Below are 24,618 nucleotides of genomic sequence, written 5' to 3'. Positions count from 1 at the left end.
AGAGAGGAGACAGCATCAAGGCCAACACAAAAACTTGACAACCCGCCTTTCTTTACAGCCCACGCTTTGCCTTCCCAGGGCAGAATTTGTCTCACTGATCAGTCATTTGCTACTCATAGAAATCAGTCACACGTGGGAAATAATTGCCGTTGATCTAGAAAACCCCATATGCCTTTAGAATCTTTGACCTTAAAAGACAGTTGAGATTTTGCAAAGGCAAAAGCTTTTTTTAAACCAGACATCCTCCTCCTCCAGGCTCCATCTCTTTGGAGCAGGCTTCCTGTCCCGGGCCTGTTTGAAGGGAACAGTTTCTGCCAAGCAGCTACCTGGAAAATTTGATACTCGTGTGGGATTCTCTTCTCCTTTGAGGTAGACTTCCAGACACTATTAAGCTTTCTCATAGAAAAGGGAGGCAAAGTTTTTTCCTGTGGAGGTTAGACTCAAAGAATGGGGAAGTGCTAATGGGAGGGTGGGGAAAGTCCAGAAGAATCTGGCAGAATCCAGTTGGATTACAGAAAGTGAGTCAGATCCCTTCCTCTGGGGCTTCACGTGACAGATTGTTGGATAGACTCTTGCTGGGATAGAAATGAGAGAGTAATAGATGACATTGACTCGCACATGCATAAAAGATGATGAATGGTGGAAATTCAGGCTCTTATGAGATTAGCCCAGACGTTCTCAAAGTGTGTCCCTGGTCTAGCCGCACCAGCATTCCCCGGGAACTTCTTAGAAATGCAAACTCTTGGGCTCCGCTCTAGACCTACTGACTGAAACTCTGGGGGTGGGGCCCAGGTGTCCGTCTATGATGGAGATGCATAGTGAATTTGAGAACTGGTGGGGTTAGCTCTCACTACTGTGTGTATCTTGTTTGACCTTGACCTCTGTGGCCCTATGCACATTCTTTCTTCCTTTCTCTGTGTGCAATATCTTTCTCTTTCATTATACATGTTTGAGTCGGTACATTTCTGTGCTTCCAAGCAGCCTGACTTTTAAAAAGTTCCCTAAATATTGAACATCTAGAGGAGTCAGAACCAAACAGGTTAAAAAGCCAGTCAGGAGTCACACAGCTAAGGGCAGGAAGCCAGGACTTTTCCTAGAGCAGAGAGGGCGACAGGAAGACCCACCAAGACAGGAACAGGTAGAGGAAGAAGGGACAGTCAAAGATGTGCACAGAAAGCAGACTCTCTGTACCCTCCGTTCAAAAGACTGATTTAATAAATCTACCAACTACACCCTTTCTGGTCACTCTGCTCAAGGAGCAAACACAAAATTAAGGCACACAAACAACAAGGGACTGGTAACAACATAATTTAGTAACCTAAGGAGGCCTTCATGCTCTGCTAAGTAGTTTTGCAAATGAGACAATGGGGCCTTTGATGGATTATAACCATGAGCGGTGATGCCGTTGAGAATCTTTCTGGAAAAATGCCTGACAGTTTCTATTACACTGGTGATGGAACTGCGAACTCATTGATTAGTTTGTGGCACTGAGTGGTATGGTAGATAAATAAATCGGCCTGTGAGCCCCGGAGAAGCATGCCTCTAAAACACAGGAATTCGTATCTTGGCTTCTTGCTTCATCCTAGGTCTGAGCCCCTAGCTCATTATTAATGGTGATGAGTATTTTTCCTAGCATGTGTTATTAAAATTGCACAATATCCATTCCTTGCTTAGAAACCTATTGCCATCCACAGAGACACACGGTTGGTTACTCTGCTGTCTGGCTACAGCAGGAGCTTCCAGTAGGGGGAACAGAGGGTTGCTGCTTCTCTGTCTTGCCCATTCAATGAATGAATTCCGAGGGAACTTCTCAGCATGGAACAGTCCCTGCTGCTGGAGCAGATCACGTGGACAAGGCCCATCTACCCAGGTGTCTGGCCAAGCTTTGAGAAGAGCATCATAAGCCCAAATATAGATGACATCAGCCTCTGGAGATGAGACATGATCCGTTCACCTTGTGCTGCTTCCTTATGGCTGAAGGGACCTTTGGGATCTGCTCCTTGTAGGAGGACTCGAGTGGGAGGCTGGCTCCTTCATTAGTGGAAATGCTGATGGGGTGGTTTCACGGAATGGAGCGTGGGAATAAACAGCCAAACAAGCATGGTAGAGAGAGTAAGATAGGCATGGGTGAGGAAGTAGAACCTTTGAGACTTGGAAACAGAGCCAGGAAGGGAGACCAGAGAACTGGGTTGACTGGGGAAGTCCAGTGAAGAGCAGAGTTGATGTGATTAAATTTTTAAGAGATCGGAGGCCTGACAGATTTGCCGAAAAGGCAGGCCTACTGCTCGGACACTGTATCCTGATCTTCAGAACTGCCATACATTGGCCTTTGAAACGAACACAAGGGGAGAAATTCTGCTTCAAGTGGAAACATGTGTTTCGATTACTATAGTATCTTAGCCTTTGAAATTTCTAAAAGATTACAGCATGGTATGTTTTCCAGTTTCTTTTAGCTCGAAAACCAAGTTGTCTTTTAAGGAAAAAAGGTCTGGTCACAGGTCACGCTCCATCAGTGATTCTGGTGACTCTGTTTCTACCCTGGGCGGTATCCCCCCTCCATCAGCACGGCACCCAGATGCCCCTGGGATGAGGCACTGATGAGGAGGTGCTGGGTTCAGGAACCACTCAGTGACATGTCATTGCACGGTGGCCCAGCATGCCTGGGGAGAGTTGCCCAGTGACTCAGTTTTTCTAGACTACAAGAGCCACCGAGGAAGTAGAAGAAACAGGGGCTAGAAGGATAACAGAGAATCACCAAGTTGAGAGTAAATGAAGTGGCCAGTAAATTATACACTAAAAATATATTCTATTCATCCCTCCACCCACAATTTAAAGGTCTACCCTCTGTCAAGCACTGTTGTAGACATTGGTGATAAAACAATGAACAAAGGAGGCAAAGATCCCTGGCCTCATGGGACTTATATTCTGGTGGGGAGACAGATAAGAAATTAATTAGTATGTCAGAGAGTGATAAGGACCAGGGAGAAAGATGAAACTGTGAAAGAGTGGCAGAGTGTTGAGAGCTGTGATTTTAGGTGGGGTGACCAGGGACTATCTCATGGAGCAGGCGATGCTAGGAAGAAAGACTTGCAGGCCGGAGGGAAACGTAGCATACAGATATTTAGGAAAAGAACCTTCCAGACAGAGGGAAAGCCAATGAGCAGGCCCTGAGGCAGGAGCATGGCTGGTGGGTCAGGAACAGAGGAGGCTCAAGGAGCTGGAGAGAAGGGAATGAGTGATGGAGATGAAGCCAGGGGGGCCCAGGGAGTGAACCATGCAAACTGTTATAGGAACTTGAACTTTTACTGCGAGTGAGCCCAACGGCCTCTGGAGATTTGGCGTGGAGAAGTAACACGACCTACCAGGCATTGAACAGGATCTGTTTGGCTGCCATGTGCAGAATGACATGAAAGTAGACAAGGGAGAATAGGTGAGACACCTATTACACATCCAAGTGGAGACGTTTAGGAGGCAACAGGGAATAAATCTGAGGCCAGGGGAGTGATCTGGAACTGAATTATAATTGGGGGAGTGGCCAGGCACAGTGGCTAATGCCTTTAATCCCAGCACTTTGGGAGGCGAAGATGAAAGGATTGCCTGAGCTCACAGGTTCCAGACCAGCCTGGGCAACTTGGCAAGACCTCATCTCTACAAAAATAAAAAATTAACTGGATGTGGTAGCGCACGCCTACAGTTCCAGCTACTTGGAAGACTGAGGTGGAAGGATCGCCTGAGCCCAGCAGGTCGAGGCTGCGGTGGCCATGAGTGTGCCACCACACTTCAGCCTGGGCAACTTCAGCCTGGAGTAAGACTCCAACCCAAAAATATATATTTATAATTGGGGGCGTCAACAACATATAGAAGATACTTAAACCCGCTTGTCTGGTTGAGACCAATGGGGAATGCGTGTAGACAGAAACAAGATGAGATTCAAGAACTAGGTCCTGGCTTTACTGGTTTGGAGATTGGGATGGTGGGGATGAAACAGCAAAAGAGACTTAAAAAGGTGTGGCCAGAAAGAAAGGAGGAAATGCAAAGTTAGATGGTATCTGTGCTGCTGATGGGGCTGGAAACTGACCCTTGGACTTCATGTGGGGGGCTCACTGGTGCCTTGACATTGACAAGAGCTGCTTTGTGGAACGTGGGGCGGGAGTGAAAACTTGCTGGCTAGTTAGTCTTTTTTCACAAGTCTCTCCAGAGCACATGCTTCCTGGAAAGGCATGAAGCATTGCTTTGCAGGCATCTTGCTCTGTGGGTGTGAACCAGTCACCAGCCTTCTGAAGAGCCTGGCCGTCAGAAAGCCAGAAAGGGGTGAGGAGGAGACCCGCCTCCCCAACCCACATGCCCATGGCCCTCAGGAAGTCAGTGTCTAAAGCCCAGTCCGTCATCCTTCCCTTCCCCAGCCATGTTGGTATTAGCCACTGCCTTGGAAAAAAGAGGACACGATACTCAAGAGTCATTTCAGGGCCAAAATGGCAGAAAGGGGCCAGAAGGAGGGGGCCTGTTTATATGGAGTTGCCCTATATATGACCAGAGTGGGACAGCCACCACGGGTCATGGCCACAATGCCCCTCTTCTCTCTGGGAAAAGACCAGAGTAATATTGGGGTCTCACCACTCTCATGACTGCTTCTTCTCTGTCTCCAAGAAGCAGTGAGCACCCCCTTTGAAGGCACCCACTGCAAAACCATCACTTCTGCACATGGTTCATTTCCATCAATAGAGGCACCCTGCTCCAAGGGTCAGGGCCCATCTTCGGCTCTGATGTAAAATCTGATAGAAAGTCAAGTCTTCAAGGAGAGGCCACAAAGAAAGAGACAGACATGGGGTTTCTTCTTTCTTTTTTCCTCCTCAAGATTAAAAAAAAAACGCATTTATTAAATATCCATCCATATGTGAATCTCTTTCTCATGTCATGAAGACAATTTAAATGCAGCCTCAGCCCCCTAAAACTCACTGTCTAAGAAAGACATTGGTGTGCTTGAGTGTATAAAAGACAGACAGACAGTGGAACTCAAACACTGCATTTCCACACAGATAAGCAGGATTAAATATTGTCACCGTGGCGTTCAGTTATGTGACTTGGGACCACTTTTGCAATCATCATTAACCAACAGAGCCACATGGCTGCTGCCCGTCCAGCAGAGCCTAGAATCGTGTATTATTGAGCGATGGAAATTTGTGGACTTCCAAGAGCTACAGGTTGCCCACAGAAGAGCCCCATGTGGCTTCAGAGAAGTCATCTGAATGTTGCTGATTTACATTACATATGTGTCAAAGGCATGTGCATAGTTTATGTGATCTTTAAAAACATTTTTTTTTTTTCATTTTTTTGAGTCAGGGTCTCACTCTGTTGCCCAGGCTGGAGTGCAGTGGCACAATCATGGCTCACTGCAGCCTCAACCTCCTGAGCTCAGGTGATCCTTCCGCCTCAGCCTCCTGAGTAGCTGGGACTACAGATGTGCACCACCACACCCAGCTAAATTTTTTGATGTTTTGTAGAGACCAGGTCTTGCTATGTTGCTCAGGCTGGTCTCTAACTCCTGGATTTAAGCAATCCTCCCGTCTTGGCCTCCCAGAGTGCTGGGATTACAGGCGAGAACCATAACACCTGACTGTAAAAAAAAATATTTTAAAATCAATACTATCCATATTTTCCTTGGACCTAGCATGTGGCCAGGGGTTGCCACATGTCTAGATGTCTATGACTCAATCCCATGAAGCATCTAGCTCAAGTTGAATAAGAAGCACTGACATGTGTTTTGTTCTTGACTCTGTCCTTCCTTGGTACTCTTTCGTTATCATGCTTTAGAGGGCTGTCCCCAGGCCACTCAGTGAGAGCAGGTGTCCTCGTGCAGACTCTGAATCTGGTGCCTGGGCTACCCCTTGGCTCTCAGCTGCTCTTGATCAGAGCCCTGGAAAACAATGTCAATGCTTGAAACTAGAAACTGGAGCCCAAGATGAGCTCAAAATGAGCAAAGTCAGCCCTCAGCCCCACACAAGACTCTTCTAGCATACCCTGGAGCTCTTCAGAGAAGCCTTCTCGGACACCCCAGGCAGGAGCATGCCTAATGCTCCCTCTGTGTTAGGACACATCCCCGCGTATGTTGGGGGCTTATAAGCACCTCTTTACATGTCTGCCTGCTGGCTGCACGTGTGTCCCTACGGCCTGACATAGCCCAGAGCTTGGAAATCCCATGGCACATATGAGTCATATGAACACGCACGTGTGTGAGTGCACACCATGAACAAGTCTTGGTAGAGCATCTTCTGCCCTGCCCTGAGCTCAACCCATCACAGGCCTTCAGTCGGTTCATGGTTCTGTCCGCTCAGGGGTGACTTCCTTGTGGCATCATTGATGACTTTCTTCCAGAGTCACTTTCTTTTGTAGCTGTCTGGTGGCTTAAAATCATGCTCTGTTCTTGGAAGGCGCCACTTGGAAAAAGGCACATAAGGCACAAGACGTCCCATAAGTGGGACAGTGGCAAAGGCAGTGGCAAAAACTGAAGTCCTGTGGGAGAGGATTGGGAGTTTTGGGGGTTTTTTATTTTTTTTAAAGATGTGGGGTACAATTCAGGATTAGGTATACAAATGGTCGTTGTACTGGTCAAGTGTGAATTCTCTTTTTTTTATTTAAAGCATCTTAATTTAGTTATTGTTGTCATTTTTAGTCCAAAAAATAATTTTTTAAATTTATTTTATCTATTATAAAGATGTGGGGGTACAATTCAGGGTTAGGTATATAAACACCGATCATGCAGGTACCCTTGTTGATGAGGTATACCCCTCCCTCCCCTAGCAGTTTCCCTCAACTGCCAATCCCACCCCCCCAACAGTTTTCCACCACGGCCGATCGCTTTCTTATAGCGTTGTAGTTGCTCAAGGTCAGCTTATGAGTGAGAACATATGGAACTCAGTTCTTTGTTTCTGTGATAAATCACTGAGTACGATCGACTCCAGGATTAGGAGTTCTTAAGCAGGGAGGCCGTGCTGCTCCCTGAAGACCACGGTGACTAGCGGGGGTTGTTACACACTGGCATTCTGGGGTGAGACTATGCGCAGATCTCGGTGGTTCTGGCATTAATGAATACCCACCGGCAAGTCTCGTGGGCTTGGTATTGTGTACAGTACTTCACTGGGGGGCCATGCAGTGGCAAAGGCATGCCCCCACCTCTGGAGCACAGTTTCGCCACTGTGCTGCCCGCCCCTGTGGGTTTGCAGATACCATTTTCCTGGCCTCGGGGTAGTGGGACAACTACCTAAAAGGCCATGCCACCTGTACAGTGAGAGGTGGACATACCAACGTAGCCTCCGCAAGCTGCCAGACACCTCCTGTAGCAAGACACCCCCCCACCTTGGGCAAACCTTGCTAACTCAAGCTGTCAGGAAGCCATGACAGTCTTGTCATTGAATAATGGCTGCAGGCCTCCGAACAAGAGGGGAGGTGAAGCCACGTGGCATTTTGACAGGAGACTTCGTGGCCTCCTGTGACCTGAGCTAGGTCAGCAGAAAGGCGCCTGATGGGTCTGCCAAGGCATCAGTTAACAAGGCTCTGTTTCCCTTCGGGTGACACCTACTCTCTCCACCCCACCCAGTGAGGCTCCCAGATCACAGCTCCATGGAAAGAGAACCCAGGGGAACACACAGGGGCGGGTGGGCGCCGACGACAGGACTCACCGGGCTGTGGCTTTAGGGAAGTGTCCCGGGCCGAAACAACAGTAGTCACAAGCTGACAAACTCCAGAACACAAAGGTTCCTACTTGTGGTGAGAATGTGGTCCACACCAGCGGCAAAAGGCGCCAGAAGAAGATTCTCACACCCTTTTGAGACATCTGCCTTCGTGCTGGTCTAACTTTCACCGCCCACACGTGTGGTGGGGCCGGAGCCCACGCAGAGGGGCCCGTGAGCGACAGGGTCCAAGCTGGTGCCGCACAGGCAAAGCTGTGGTTTCTGGGGGACATGAGCTTAACGGGGAGCCACCGGGACCTCTGCTGTGGTTTGATGGAGATAAGGAGGCATCTGTGTTCCTCCCAGGGTTACTGGCCAGCCAGAGGATGGGGGTACTGTTTCATTGCTGGGTGATCAGTTTTGGGGCTCTGAGGGTGGATAGTGGACACATATGTGTCCTCTGTGGGCTCTTCTGAGCTGGAGGATAGAAGTGAGACAGGGACATGAGAGGGGACATGTCTTTTCCTGCATGGAAGGTGGGCAAGGCATCAATGACCTTTCATCTTGCCCCAGAGCATCTCACGTGGCTACCAGTAGCCCCATTTTGCAGATGAGAAAGCTGAGGCTCAGAAAAGTTATCTTCTTCCCGTGATCACAAGTGATGGCAAGGGGCAGAGCAAACAGGCTGTTAGCCCTTGAACCACAAAGCATGCTGGGATGCCTTGACGGAGAGTAGAGTTTGGAGGACCTGCTTTTTCTCCAGGGCCCGGAGGCATGCATCCTCTGTCTTCCAGCGAGGATCTCAGCCTAGGCCAGCGTCTTTCCAACCCACTGCTCTCCAGTGGCTTCTCTCCCCGTCTTCCCAGTTACCCAGGCTGCAAAGTCCTCTTTCTCTTCCCTCTCCTGTATCCTCCACAGTTCCTGTGTTCGGTCAGTTGCTGAGTCTCATGGGCCATCCTACGGGTGTGGCCTCCCACCCGCTCCTCCTGTCCCTCTGCCTCTCTTCCCATGGACTCGCAGCCACTTTGCTGCCTTGCCTTCCAGGCTCACGCCCACACGGCCTGCGTCATGTGGCCAGATTTGTATTTCTAGGACTGACCGTGTCACTCCCTTACTCAGCTTTGAGTGTCTCTCCGTGGCTACAGAATAAAGCTGGCACATCTTGACAAGCTGATCTGTCCCAGCCGGTAGCTCGAACCCTATCACTCCCTCCCCCACTGCGGCAACATCAGACCGCTTCCTACGCCCCGGACTCCTGTTCCTGAGTTTCACTTGGCCGTCTCTCCACTTCTGGGAACACCCTTTCCCTCCTCACCCCACCTGCGCCTCCCAGCCTTCTGGGAGCACGGAGAGCGCATCTTGGCTCAGGCCCTCCCAGACCCTGTGTCTCAGAGCCGGCGCCGTCCATACTCATGACCTTCCGTCCGCCTCCCCAGTGAATGGGGCAGCCCAGATCTCTTGTCATATAGAAAGGTCGAGAGGCAGGAACATGCGTTACTGACTTCTTATCCCCTCTCACTTGGTGTCCAGGACAGTGATTTATTTTATTTTATTTTTCTGAGTTGGAGTCTCACTCTGTCGCCCGGGCTAGAGTGCAGTGGCCGCTCCCGGCCACCGCAGCCTCGACCTGCTGGGCTCCAGCAAGCCTTCCGCCTCAGCCTTCTGAGTAGCCAGAATTATAGGCATGCACTACCACGCCCGGCTGATTTTTTGATTTATTGTAGAGATGAGATCTCGCTGCCCAGGCGGGTCTCGAACCCGCGGGCTCAGGCAATCCACTCACCTCAGCCTCCCAAAGGCACGGGATGACAGACTGAGCCACCAAGCCCGGCTAGGACAGTGATGTATACGTAATAGACTCCCCTGAAAAATATTGAATTGAATTGGATTCTCTTTGGATCAAGAAGAATTAAGGTTTTAGAGCCCTGCATTCTTACCCACTTGGCCAAATACCCTTGCCTCGTCTTAGCCCTATTCAAAGCGGCCCTCCAGAAAGTATCGTGTTGTCAGAGCGGGCTGAAAAGTGGGCCAGGGCGGCCAGTTGGAGGGAGTGCAAATTCTAGATCCATTAGAAGAGAGAGCTAGGTGGTCGATGGAGCAAGGGGCAAAGTCTGTCTCCCTCCCACATCCTTTCCTCTAAAAGGATCGTGGTTTCATTGCTGGGTAGCCAGTTTGGATTGTGGACACACATCAATCCTCTATGGACTCTTCTGGGTTGAAGGATGGAGACAAGACGGGCAGGGGCATGAGAGGACATGTCTTCTTTTTCTGCATGGAAGGTGGACAAGGCATGGATTGTCCCCTCTACCCAGATCATCTCATGCAGGTAGGCTATTAACTCCATTTTGCAGATGGGAAGACTGAGGCTCAGAAAAGTTAACTTGTTCATGTTGCACAGCTGGTAAGTTGGCCGGCCTTATGCCGTGTCCATACCATAGCCATGTGTCAACACCACAGTCATTTATCCCATAATCCCCCTTCAGGAATGTTGAGGCCGTCCTCTTCCTCCAACCAGAGGGAACAAAAGAGAGCCCCTCGAAGCCCCAGCCAGAGTAGTGTCTGCATTCTTCTTATAGCACTTATCACCTCCGTGTGATATGCAAAGCGGGGAGAGAGAATTTGGAAAGGGGAGGGAAGGGGGTAATGGGGAAAATTGATCTTAAATTATAAGGGGACATGAGTTTGATTGTTGTTGTTGTTTTGAGTGGCATGGATCATGGTTCACCAAAGCCTTGATTTCCTGGGCTCAAGCAATCCTTCTGCTTCAGCCTCCTGAGTACCTGGGACTACAGGCATGCACCACCACCCCCAGCTAATTTTCTGATTTTTTTCTGGACACGAGGTCTTGCTGTGTTGCCCAGGCTGGTCTAGAACTCCGGTACTCAGGCAGTCCTTCTGCCACGGGCTCCCAAAGTGCTGGGATTACAGACGTGAGCCACTGCACCTGGCCAAGTTTGGGGTTTTTTTTTTTTAAAGATAAGCTTTATAATTCTAAGAGCTACATTTGAAGCATGAAAAAAAGTTATGGCGTTATCTTCATCAAGGAGGAAAAATGTTCACTGAGGTTAAGAGCCATCCCTTTGGAATGACTGAAGAAATCTTGTTTGGAAGAAAAGTGACAATGATGTGACCCATCAGCTTCCACTTCCAGGCACCTCTGGGCTTGATTAGAGGCAGGTGTTGAGCAGCTAGAATGCCTGGGGAATCGATGTCCTCAAGTACTGTCCATTCTCCTGCCTTGGCAAGGACATCTGGGGAATGTCGTCGAAGCTGTCTTTGACAATGCAGGATTGTGCCATGCTATGGGGTCATCACTTCAGAGCCTCTGACCTCAGGCATTATGGAGGCCGGGGTTGGGACTGAGGTGGGCTGGGAGCGGGTTTCTGACCAGGGACAGCCTCGGCAAGGGGCTGACATGCCGTGTCTTTGGAGAAGTCCCGTCACCTGCCTGAAGCCACAGGTCCCTTTAACAAACGGATCTGCCTGTGCCCTCTTAGTCTTACCCAGGGTAGGCGCCCAGTAAAGTGCTGATTTGGTTTTAATTGGGTGCTTTGAAAACAGATCGACACACCTGGGATCTGAAAGTCGCTCCGCAGAGGGCTGGAAGGAGAGATGAATCATCCGAAATTTCCCTTTGATCTGCTTCCTCCAATAACCAGTGCTCAGCCCCGAAACAGAGCCACCCACACAACAGTTACCCTGGGCTCCCCACCCACCCTAGCCTCCCTACCACGAAAACACAGGGGAATAGAAAGCCCATGCCACATCAAGATGCATGATCTGTTGGAGGCCATTAGTGGAGGAGAGAGTGACGGCACCTGCCTTTCTCATTGCTTGCCGGTGTGGAAAATTATCATCTGGTAATGGAGGGAGATTAGCCACGAACTGTATTTCTGGCACCGGGGCACGTGGCAGGGGAGACTGATTTGTGAAATCCTGGAGCCAGAGGAATCTGGAATCGTTGGTCTCAGAGTAGTGGATAGTGTTGGGGGAACCTTCTGGAACAACATGCGTGCCAGTCTGTCCTGTGTGCTTGAAGGACATGGGTGCGTTCATTCAACACGCATGGATGTACCAATGGGACACTCAGGAGACCAAAATAAACAGACGCGGTCTCTGTCCTACACGGATTATAGCCTAGATAGGGAGCCAGATGCACCAAGAGACAGGACAGTGATGAGCTGAAGGCATGAATGAACGACTGCAGAAACGCAGAGGACAGGGAACAGAGGTTGGAATAAGGGGGGAAGGAGCTGCCTACCCAGAGAATGATTCTTGACGGTGCCGCATCAGTGGGGGTAGGTGAATTGTTGGAATAAACTCCCCCCAGGTAAAATCTCGGAGGCTTCATACGTCCACTTCCCAGTTGACTGTGGGTTGGGGATGGGTAGGAGAGAAATTCAGCTCTCCATGGTCTTCAGGGCCCAGGACTTTACCATGCCTGGGCCTCTCGCTTGAAGTCTCCACTGGTCCCCCTGTGTCTGGCCAGCAGAAGAGGAAGCCTGGAGGGCCTGCTGGAAGTCCTAGCGGCCAGGCTTGGCAGTATGGGCTTCACTCCTGTGCACACTCCAACACAGCTACCAGATCCGCCCAACTTCCTGGGGGCTGGGAAACAGTGGGTGACTACGATGCCCAGTGGGCAGGAGGGCTGGGGCTGGGTGGACACATGAAAAGGGCTTTCTAAGCTGGGGGAACTGCAAATGCTGACTTGTGGGAGCCAAACTTTGGTTTTTTTGAGTTGGAGTCTCACTCTGTTGCCCAGGCTGGAGTGCCGTGGCACACTCATGGCCACTCCAGCATTGACCTGCTAGGCTCCGGGGATCCTTCCGCCTCAGCCTTCCAAGTAACCAGAACTACAGGCTCATACTACCACGCCTGGCTAATTTTTGATTTATTATAGAGACAAGGGTCTCACCAAGTTGCTCAGGCTGGCCTCGAACCCGCGGGCTCAGGCAGTCCACTCACCTCAGCCTCCCAGAGTGCTGGGATTACAGGCTGAGCCATCGGGCCCAGCCACCAAATGATTTAAAAAAAGAAAATAGAAGTGCACATGTTTTGGGGTAACTTTAGGGTGCAGAGGGGAGAAGCCAAAGATCAGGCCAGAATGAAAGACTGAGACCTGGTCCCAAGAATTTGGACTTTATCTATGGTTATGGAGGAGCCATGGAAGAGACTTAAGCAGAGGGATGACAAGGTACAAGTTTACTGTGGAAAGGTCACTGTGCAGCTGTGCGGACAATGGGCTAGAAAGAGAGAGAAACTAGAGGCAGGGAGGCCAGTCAGAGGCTGATAAGATGAGAGTCTAGGCCAAGCACAGTTGCTCAAGCCTGTAATCCCAGCACTTTGGGAGGCTGAGTTGAGAGGATTGCCTGAGTCATGCATTCGAGGCCAGCCTGGGTAATTTGGTGAGACCTCGTCTCTACAATAAATCAAAAAATTAATTGGGTGTGGTAGCACATACCTGTAGTTCCAGCTACTTGGAAGACTGAGGCAGAAGGATCACCTGAGCCCAGTAGGTCGAGGCTACAGTGCCTGGGAGCGTGCCACTGCACTTCAGCCTGGGCGCCAGAGTGAGACTCCAACTCAAATTAAAAAAAGAGATAGAGTCTATAGGCAGAGAATGGGTTGGAAAGAGCCTACATCTGCCAGGGTCCCAAGGGCTGGTAGACCCTGAACATTGGCCTGGAGTCTTAGGGATAAGTAATTTGTGCTTTTCAGCCCTAGAGCTCATGGAGGTGGTCACAGCAGGGCCAAATCTGTCTGAGGGACTCTTCCTGGGAGTTGGTTTGTCCCGTCTGCTTAATGGTGGGAGGAGCCCTGCCATGACCCCCTGTCCCTTGCTGTTTGAAGACCTGTTTTCTAGTGAGACACAGTGGCTCACACCTGAAATTCCAGCACAATAGGAGGCTGAGTCAGGAGAATCACTTGAGCCCAGGAGTTCAAGACCAGCCTGGGCACATAGCAAGACCTTGTCTCTACAGGGAAAAAAAATTAGCTGGGCACTGAGCCCAGGAGGTTGAGGCTGCAGTAAGCCATGATTGCACCACTTGCACTCCAGCCTTGGTGACAGAGTAAGACCCCAACTCAAAAAAAGGCCTATTTTCTACCCATGACCATAAACACACCCACAAGCAATCCCCTTGCCCTAAAAGGTACCACATGTAGAATTCTAAGCATCTCTACCTCATTAAACCCCTGCCCTCTTGACTAAATACCTTATTAAAAAAAAAAAGTTGAGTAACAACTCCAAGCACAGGGCTCTGATAGCTCCATCCTTCAGAACTACTTCATCAAATGGAAATACGTGCCCATGGTGATAGCTGCAGTGTTTCCAGAAGAGATTTATGCCCCATATAACAGGAAAGATTTTGTCCTCTTAAATAGCTATAATACCTGCTGTAAGTACTAGACTGTACATCACTAGGATCACTTCACGCTGAAGTCACACGATTAGAAGAACAGAACGGAAACCTGGTCAGAAACAACACAGAATTTACTTAAGGGGAGTCTCAATAAAAATTAAAAATTAAAAAGCCGGGCTTGGTGGCTCAGCCTGTAATCCCGCACCTTTGGGAGGCTGAGGTGAGTGGATTGCCTGAGTCCGCGGGTTCGAGACCCGCCTGGGCAACTTGGCAAGACCTCCTCTCGACCATAAATCAAAAACTTAGCTGGGCATGGTAGCGCACGCCTGTAGTTCTAGCTACTCGGAAGGCTGAGGCGGAAGGATCGCCGGAGCCCAGCAGGTCGAGGCTGCGGTGGCCGGGAGCGGCCACTGAGCTCCAGTCTGGGCAACCGAGTGAGACTCCGACTTAAAAAAAAAATTAATTAATTTAATTAAAATTTAAAAAATGAAAAGGTGATCCCCTAGGGAGATGGATGGACTTCTCCAAACCAGAAGACAAATGACAGCATTAGGCTGGGGTGAGGGCAGGAGGAAAAAGGAAGGCTAGAAAGAAAAGGGCAGCGCATTTATGTATCACCTCTCTATATCCGGATGCCTTGCCCTTGATTCCTTCTTGAGCCACGAGGTTGGCTCCATCACAATCCAAAGATTACAGAATTCTAGAACCCTGGCAGACCAAGGGAGCCCCGGATCCCTGCGTCTGTCACCCCCTGGGCTGAACCATGCATTCCCTTACCCCACGTGGGGGCTGTTGGGGCCAAGATGAGTATCTGGGCTGCTGCTTCAGGGCCCCGGCTCCCATCAGACTGGAGTGGTCTCCTTCCAGAAGATAGTGCTCCCAGATTCGTTTTCCTAATGACATGAGCTGGTTTTAACACGATCTCCAGGAAGAGTCACAGGACACGCTCAAAGGTAGCATCGCGGGAACAGCACAAGGGCCTTCAGGAACAGAACAGGAAGTTGTGTTCATTTCCAAACCCCTGGCCTTGAGCCTGAACTTGAACTTTACGGACAAGGCCATAAACCCTCCGCCTCCTGTTCTTAGTTGACCCATGAGTGCGATGATAGCCAGAACCACCCCTCCTCAAAGGAGAGGGTGAGAGGGAACCACGTGTGCACAGGAGACCCTGAGTCTCCAAATATAGCCATGAATGAATGGTCTTGGGGAAGGTCATCAAGGTAGACTGGAGTGAAAGCAGGGGGTTTTCTATTCTACACAGCAGCACCAGAGAGCCTAAGGAGACCCAAAAAAGGAAAGGAAATCAAGATTTAGTCATTTGCTCAGCCATAAAAGTATACATTCACTGCCATTTAGACTTCATTCACATTAGTTCATCAAACTGACCTTCGGCAAAGATCTGTAGGGGTGACCCAATGAGCTCAGATAAGAGAAACTTAAAGGTTTATTCTTTCCAAAATTATGTATTTGAATTTTGATAAGGCTCTTCCATGTTTTGTTTTATTCTATAAAAAAAGTAAGGCTATTAAGACATTTTTTAAATGGCTGGGCAGGCCGGGCTCGGTGGCTCAGCCTATAATCCCAGCACTTTGGGATGCCTAGGTGGGTGGATTGCCGGAGCCTGCGGGTTTGAGACCAGACCAGGCAACTTGGCGAGACCTCGTCTCTACAATAAATCAAAAATTAGTTGGCCATGGTAGTGTGCGCCTGCAGTTCCAGCTACTTGGAAGGCTGAGGTGGAAGGCTCACCAGAGCCCAGCAGGTGGACACTGCGGTGGCCATGAGCATGCCACTGCACTCCAGCCTGGGCAACGGAGTGAGACTCCAACTCAAAAAAAAAAAAATGACTGGCCAGAAGAGCACTTGCTGTTTGTTTCCTAAATCATGTTCTAAAAATCATTTGCCAAGCCTAAGGCTGGTTTTGACTTATATACCCTAAGTCTTCCTCTGAGGACTTCAGTGAGTGCCACGTGAAGGGGAAACAGACTATCAAGATTAGAGGTCAAGAGAAGACAGACCACAGACCAGCACTGTTAAAGAGTTATTACAGCTGTACTGGGACTTGCTTGCACCTTTTGCTTGAGAGTGATAGACTAGATCTGTTCTCAAGGGCTTACTGATGAAGTGAAAAGCCTTAATTATAGGCTTGCCAGGCTGGCTTTAGAGGAAAACGTCTTCTCACCTCCAAGCTCCATACCAGCCTGTCCAGCCATTATATTTCATGTCAGTGACTCTTACAATATGATAATGGTGTCCAATATCAGACCAGTTATGATGGTAACAGAATTCTCTGAAAATTACAAAATGCACCACATGCTCACATATGTGCAGACACCAAACAGAATGAAGCACCCCCTTTCTTGTCCACAACGTTCGGAATTAGAATCTCGTTGTACTTGTTAATGTTTTGCTAAGGTCACTTGGGTCCGGTTTTGAGTAGAAGCTTGGGTGGTGTTTGCTCTACGCAGCAGAGGCAGAGAAAAATATCCCTGCTGCCCTCAGAGGGAAGAAGCATGTGCTTGACAGGAAAAATGATGTCCAGGCAGAGGTTCCTACCAACCCCCTTGGCCCACTGCGTTGACTAGGAAACTAAGGATTTCAGTGGCTAACCACCAGGCAGAAAGTCCTGGGTTTTCACCAAAGAAGGTCCCGACTTCAGTAAAAAAAAACTGCAGAGCTTCTTCCTGACCCTCTTAGCTGGCATAAAAGCATTTCCATTCATTATAATTTCCATAAGCCTTTAATCAATTAATTCTATTAATCCATTAAGTCATACCCCTTTGATGAGATGAGCTGAGAGTACGGCAGTGTGGGATGAATGACCCTCATCTTCCTCTCCTCACAGGATGTCGGAGTTTGGGATCTGAGCAATCATAGCATGTTGTATTGAAGCCTGAGAAAAACAGGCACTCTGACTTCTCGGCCCCGTCAGTGGCCAATCTGTGATTCCCCCCCGCCCCCAGTTTCTTTGTAAAATGAGGGAGGTTACTTCAGCCAAAGTCCCTTGCAGCTCTGGGGTTTCATTTCTCTAGTTCTAATTTGACATCTATTAGCTTTAGCCCTACGAGCCTGGGGCAAACCTAATCATTCCAGTCCATCAAACCCCAGAGGAATCCAGTTGATTCTAGAAACCTGCAGTCCCCAGACTCCTGGAGTTGCATGCAGTCTCCTGAACCCTGAAAGCCAGCCTGTTCTTTCACAAATCCTCTAAACACCTGTGCACACACTGGTCTCTCTGCTTGGAAAGCCCAGCCCCACCATCTGCCTGAGGAATTGCCACTGTCAACCAGCCAAGTTAGTTCTGCCCGTTCGCAGTAGGTCGGTCACCGAGACAAGGAGTCTTGCAGCAGAGAAAGGGTTTATTCACAAGGACACCAAGCAAGGAGATGGAAAAACAGGTCTCAAGTCCACCTCCCGGAAGATAGGGTTTTGGGGATACTGATGGGGTGGAGGAGTAATGCAGTCCGAGGCATGGGGAAAGGTGATTGGGAGCGTGAAAAAGAAGCCATCAGTGATCTGCTCAAGCGTAGTCAAGCTTCATGGCTCTTCATAAGACACATGTTCACAAAATGGCGTTGATCACATGATCTGAGGGTGATTGGGCCCTTCGAAGTCAAAAGGTCTCCCATCGGATGCTCACACGGGCCCAGTCGAAGGGTCAGCAGTCTCAGCCACCTTGAACCGGACAAGAGCTGACCCCAAGTTCCTGAAAAACAGCTTTAGAAATCACGATCGTGGTGACCTATATGGCAGAGATGTTATCTACGAGGAAGCCAGTGGGAGTTTCTTTATATATGGATTGGCTTTGTGACTTTTAGCTACGTAAGTTTTAAAATCAGCTAGAAGCAAGCAACTGAAAGCAAGAGAGGCGAGTTAAATGTGGCGGGCCTCGTCAGGTTAGCCCTTGGTTTCCCCACCCCACCTTCAAAACTCTTCTCAGACATCCCCTCCCTTTCTGGCTTCCCTGGCCTCACCGCCCCTCCTCCCCAGCATATCCTTACCCCCTCCTTTGTGCTCCCAGAATACCTGTTCCATACCTGCATGACGGTACCTATTGCATCTGACCTATTGGATTGCATCTACCTAGCCATCGTATCTGTTACATGTTATCTACTGCATGTGTCTGTCTTATGCCATCTGCTGAATTGGACACTCCTAAGGGCGGGCTTTTTGTATTCCCAGCACCAACACAGAGCCTGGTACATAGGCAATCAATGAGTATTGGATGGAAAGGGGCTTTGAAATCGGGGGATAACTGTGGGTTCTTGACTTGGGAGTCCTTGGAATTCTGCCCCTGGGAACAGTTGACTCAGGCCTGTTTAGTCAGACCTAAAACAGATTGGGCCAGACCTCGTCCAGGATATATGATGAACCAGACACACAAATTAATTTTTTCATCTTGCGTCTCTTGTCTGCCAGCATTTCTTTTTCACTTCTCAGGGAAGACAAAGTTATTCCACGATGTTTTTCTTTGTGTATAGTCATTACTTCTCTGTAGTCTTCTTCAAATAGGTCCTGGGAAGGACAGGCATGGTGGCTCTTGCCTGTAATTCTAGAACTTGGGGAGGCCAAGGCTGGCAGATGGCTTGAGCCCAGGAGTTTGAGACCAGCCTGGGCAACACAGAGAAACCTCATCTCTTTAAAACATCGAAAAATTAGCCGGGTGTGGTGGTGCACACTGTAGTCCCAGCTGATCGGGAGGCTGAGGTGGAAGGATTGCCTGAGCCTGGAGACCAAGGCTGCCATGAGCCATGATCGTCATGACCATGCCACTGCACTTCTGCCTAGGTGACCGAGTGAGTCCCCGACACACACACGCAAAAAAGTGTCAGAAATGTTTCCCATTTTCTTCTGCCTCAAGAAGGCCAGCTAGCCGGCTAAGAATGGCAGTCAGGAAATGGTTAAGAGAATATCCAGACTAAATTTCGAGTCGCTTCCTTAGGACTGGAAAGCTGAGTCTGCTGAAGGCTTGAAGAGGTCACCTCCCTTCAGCAGGGGCAGAGGCTTGACTTCCTCCGTCAGCGATCTTCAGCATAATGCTCATTTCATTCACTGCCGGCAATGGAGATTTATGGAGTAAATGTTATCACAAGCTGAGACTTAATGAGATCTCAACTGTATCTCCTGGATGTAGTGGAAAGCAACCATTTTGGTAATAAATAGAGAACAGCATCTAATTTGTAAATTCCTCTTTCCGTTGCTAAGTTTAATCAGATCAGCGAAACTGAAGGGAATTGTTGATGACCAAAAATTATTTTCCATGCCTTAATCTGGCCAGGAAACATGACTCCTGATGGAAATGGCTGGTTGCTCTGGCAATGGTTGGGGATGACATTTGTCATTAGGCTAACCCAATTGCTGCAGATTGAAAAATATGTTTACACAAAAATCTATTTAAACCAAACTGGTGCTGAGGCCCCATATTGCTTGGCTCCTGGTGTCGCTGGTTCATAGAAACAAAAACTCTTTCCGGTTAAACTACATAAATCAGTAGCAGTGGCCCCCTAAAGATTTCCTTTTGACCCCACTAAACAGCCAAAGCAAGACCAGATGGATCACCATGGTCCCAAACTGTGGTCACAAGTAACCTTTCCTGACATGGCAGAGAGCAAGTTGAGAGAACAGAACACAGTCCCTGGCCGGGCTGTGGCTTCCCTTAGGATTAAAAAAAACAACTACAACAATTTAAGGCACACAAAAGAAAGGTCCATGCAGCTATCTTTTTCCAGCTTTGCTTAGTTTTTCTTTTTTAGCGGTTAATTATAGTTAAAGATATTTACAAATTGTCTTCTCACAAGCTGTTAAGACCCTCCAGGACAGGCACTAGGCCATGGATCAGTTTCTGTTCACATACCGTGGGAACTTCATGATATTTCATGATGAGAGTGATAATAGTGATAAACACATCTGAGAAGCTGATGGCCTCAGAGAGCAGGGTTTGCTGTGGCATCCTTAGGGTCTGGCCCTGAGAACACACACATCGTAATCAATAAATATTCTGACTCCAGATGACCTTTTAAAGGTTACACTCTTTGGTGTGCACTCTGCTTTTGCATTTCCAAGTATATACACATAGTTTCCAGCCATTCTACAGACACTCTAGAGAGTATTATTATTACTGAGTATTATGAACAACAGCCACCATTTATTAAGTTCCCCCACCCCTTGTTTGTATTATCTTCAGTCCTCATTGAACCCTCCAAAATTGGTGTTATCTTCATTTCCAGATGAGAAAGTTGAGGTCCAAATCATTTGCTCACAGCCAGGTGGCTAACAGGAGGCTTACCCAGGCTCACACCCAGTCATACCTTGTTGGCTCCAAAACCCTCCCTCTTTCTCTTTTGTCAGAGAGGTAAGCCCGAGGAACACTGTAGCACCCCAGAATCATGAGCCTGATGATAGGAAAGAGAAATGGATTGGGAAGAAGCCCTAGAAAGGAAATCAAGAAACCTAGTTCCTAGCTTCAGTACTAACTAGCTCTGTCACCTCAGGCAATCCTTTCCTCTCTGAGCCTCGATTTCCTAACATGTAAAAGTAATACCCAAATAATCTCTACTTTTCTCTGAATCTTTGTGCATTCCAATCCCCTGAAGCCGCCTCTAGCACTGTCTTTCTTTTGGAGTCTCATGTACCAAAATGGATGTGTGGCTGAGTCAGGGGGAGGATGTCTTCATTTTGCAGACAAGTGCTGTTCCCCAGTAATCCAGACAGCAGGGGCTACAACAGAGGAAGTGTCCACTGTCCAGGAATTTTGGGCAGCCTTTCCCTACCATCCATCTGGCAGCTGGCCTCTCTCTCCAGGGCCCACAATGCCCTGCCCTTTTCCCTGAGCTGCTATTCTGATAGCTTTTGTCTTTGCCTTGAAGGCCTTGAATAGTAGGATCTCAGTGCTGGAAGGCATCCTGGAGGCTCTCTCCTTCTCCCGCCGCGACCCCATCTGTGCATGAAACTCCTCTTCAACACCTTCAAAACAGACTCTCTCCACCTTCCATCCCCCCTTCCTGAACACTGTCTGTGTTAGGAACTTACCACGTCACAAAAATCCCGTTCCACTTTCTTGTGACTCCAATTGTAGGGAGGTTCTTCCGTCTCTTGAACTGACACAGTTGTAGCTGCTGACAGAAAGGAAACACACCAGTCCAAAGTGTCATGGGTAACTGCATTCTCCCAACGGTGCCATGAATTATCCTGGCATGGTTAATTACTCCTGCTCATTATTTCTCTGTCTCTGTGCTCGGTCCTACCTTACATTTCCATGAAGTGTTGTGCTTTTGCAATCACTTCTGACCTCTTCCCACGTTGTCATCCTCCCAGTAACCCCTATGAGGGAAGCGCTAGGCTGTTAAAACAGGGAAGAGAAAGGGGCTCCCCTCTCCTGCCTCTGGCCACACAGGCTCTAGGGACTACCCTGCTTCTCTCCTTCCCTGCCACCCACCATCAACACAGCCCCTCTTTTCCCTCCAGGACACTGTGTCTGGACACTCCCACTTATAAGGAGGTCCACTCCCCAGGAGTATCACTGAGATTTAAAAAAAAGAGGCCCTGTCTCTTTTTTGCTTTCCCCAGTCCAGGCACACTCCCTGTCCTCACACCTGTCTAGCTGACCGTACTATAGTTACGACTTGCAATGTAAGCTGCAAAAGCAATAACATGGTTTGAATCATCGCAGGGTCCCATTCTCTGGCTAGACAGGCCATCAACACGCGTCATCACGCAGTCCACCCAGTCCTTTCTGACACCAAGAACCTTATCTGTATCCCTTCTACCGCGACCAGGACTCTGTCCCAAAAACAGTACCTCTGTGTCACTCCTTCCTTCCTGGTTTCTGGGCTGCTGGGCCCACGGTCTGAATCCTCACACGATCTGAGGTTCTGAAGGAGAGAGGTCACCCCGAGGCCGGAGTCGCCCCGGGCAGGAAGGCCAAGGTCAGCCCAAGGTCGAGCGCCCTCCTATTTCAAGTGAATTTCTAGATCATTAGCATTCATGCTTCCTACGGGTGCCTCCAGGCCTTTTGCTTGTTGAAGACGGTGGTCCCTGTTCTCTGGGTTTCAAAAGCCATTTCTCTCTTCTAAAGGAAGAGCATTCAGCCTCTCCAGCAGGCCCAAGTCTCCTGAGAAATTTCAGAAGCGTTCTAAGATTAGGGCAAAGCGGAAGAAGGGATGAACATGAATAATGCCTTTGATTCAGAGTCATCAGTCTTGAGAGGGAGGATCTGGGGGGGGATCACGAAAGTGGCACTGTCCGGCACAGCATCCATCTGTGCTCCTTGTACACTGGGCTTGGGGTCGGTTTCTCCTTCCCCGTGCTTGGCTGTGAGTTGCCCCAGCTGCCGTAGGCATGGCAACCACTGCCCACCGGTGGCCGCGTCTTGGTCCTCACCCCAAGTAGCACAGAAGAGAGGAAGGAGCTCGGGGGTGGGTGGCTGGATGCTCAGTTCCAGTCCCAGCTCTGATTAAACAGTGAAAGAATGAAACAGAGCCAACCCTGGGCCCTGGCCCAGAGATCCTTAACCCTCCCACCCCCAGGGTGAAAAAAGAGAAACAAAGGAAAGCTGAACTCAGGACATGTGCTCTAGTGTTAGCCAGTCTTTGTGGGGTGCTTCCAGGGCTTCCAACGGAAGTCACCAGCCATGCTCCCCTGCTGGGGGACTCTCATCTGTCTTCCCAGGGCGGGCAGCTGGGCACAGCAGAGGGCCCTGCTTTCTAGAAGCTTCGTGGAAGGGAAAGGACAGCAGTGTGCCTGGACTGCCTCCACTGGCCCACAGCCTCAGTTTCCCCCCCTACGACTGTGGCTGAGTCACCTTCCCCTACCGCCTCCCCGCCCAGGGGGTATGGGCACTGAATGAGGTAACGTCATGGGAGTGACTGAACAGCACACCCTGTTGTGGTCTGCTGAATAGCAGAAAAAGAACCGTTTGCATGTCGGAGACTAAGCTACATAGTCCAAATAGTGAATGTCCTGGGAAAAAGAGAACTCTGTGATGCTGTGTCAGGAAGACTTCGTGAAGGTGGCAGGGCTTGGAGGGTAGGTGGGAAGGGTTTTGTGCAGAGCCAGGAGGGATTCTAAAAAGCAGGTAGCAGGGCAAGACCCAGTACAGGTGGACAGCTCCTGGCAAGCACCCTGCATGCATGCGTTAACACCCCTCCACCCCCATCAATGGTGTCAGAGCCAAAGGACCCTTGTGTGGTATATTCTAGAGGCAGAGTAGGGTCAGAAGACAGATGTCAGGTGGAACAGGAAGGTGAGATTAGACGGGTGGTGGGAAACCAGATGGCAAAGGGCCTTGGGAGCCAGGTTGACAGGAGACAGTGGTCGACGTGCTGAAGTTGATGCCGGGGAAATCCCTTCCAGTGGACTAGAGAATTAAGTGCGGCCTTCAAGCACCCTTTAGGTATGTGTCCAGAGTCTCCTCACAAAATAGTCAACAGCTTGGTGTGTCATCCAGTCAAAGCACTCCTTTCTTGTCAAGCTCAGTTTATTTGCTCTAAGGCCAAGAAAATCCTAAGGATTCTTCCATCCCTCTACACCCCCGTCCCAGCAAATACTCGTTCAGGCATTGCTGGAAAATTTCCAAGAAAGAGCAGCCCATTTTCTCTCAAGGCGGCCAGGCCATTTGGGAAATGTTTCTTTCATTCGGGCAAAATCTTCCCCCGCCAATCCTGCTTCTTTGATGCATATTTCCTGGAGAACTCCTCAGGGCAGGCAGTACCCTTCTCCCATGTGAAAAGTCTTCAGATATCGGAAGAAGGTGATGCAATCTCCTAACCTATCCGGTCCAAACTCAGCCTTTCTGGTTTCTTCCGCTGTTCTCTGTAAGTCATAGAACATGACCCGTAGGCCCTTCCCTGTCCCAGAACTCTGACTTTTCCCCCCTTTAAACGTGGTCGTACCATCATGCTACGTGAACTCTCACAGAAGCAAAGAACGGAATACCACGTGTTGTTACTGTAAGCGGGTCCTGTCACCAGTCACACGAGCACAAAGGTGGGATGAGTAGATGCTGGACACTGTTAGGGGAGGTATCAAGGGAGGGAGGGGAACATGTGGCAACACAATGGGTACCTGGTCCACTATCGGGGGAGAGGGGACCAGCTAGAAACCCAGACCTTAGCTGGACTCATTGGCTCAGTCTGTCATCCCAGCACTTGGGCAGGTCGAGGCGAGTGGATTGCCTGAGCCTGCAAGTTCGAGACCCGCCTGGGCAACTTGGCGAGACCTCATCTCTAAATAAATCAAAAATTAGTCGGGCGTGGTAGCACATCCCTGTTGTTCCGGGTACTTGGAAGGCTGAGCCTGAAGAATCACTGGAGCCCAGGAGGTCAAAACTGGGGTGGCCATGAGTGTACCACTGCACTCCAGCCTGAGCGACAGGGTGAGACTCCAACTCAAAAAAAAAGAAGGAAGAAAAGAACCCCAGACTTCACTTGCATGCAACTTACTTATGGAGTAAATCCTCACTCTAAAATAAAATTTTTAAAATAATAAAAATAGTAATTTTTTTTTAAGTGATCCTGAGCACTGAACCTCTATCCCAAGAGGACCTGACTTACAGAAGAGAGCGAGGCGTTGCCTCCCTGGTTTTCTGCTCG

At 49.3% G+C, this 24,618-nt stretch overlaps 1 protein-coding gene across 1 annotated transcript in view; it reads left to right on the top strand.

The window, feature by feature from the left end:
• Window positions 1-24,618, top strand: part of CACNA1C (calcium voltage-gated channel subunit alpha1 C) — a 636,553-nt gene that overhangs the window by 439,844 nt on the left and 172,091 nt on the right. The gene's annotated exons all lie outside the window — the stretch shown is intronic.

This window comes from Carlito syrichta, unplaced genomic scaffold, assembly GCF_000164805.1.
Source record: "Carlito syrichta isolate Samal-C Ts95f unplaced genomic scaffold, Tarsius_syrichta-2.0.1 Scaffold302444, whole genome shotgun sequence".
In the NCBI taxonomy this organism is placed as follows: Eukaryota; Metazoa; Chordata; class Mammalia; order Primates; family Tarsiidae; genus Carlito; species Carlito syrichta.
Note: the sequence above shows the minus strand (reverse complement) of the source record. Positions and strands in the feature narration are given on the sequence as shown.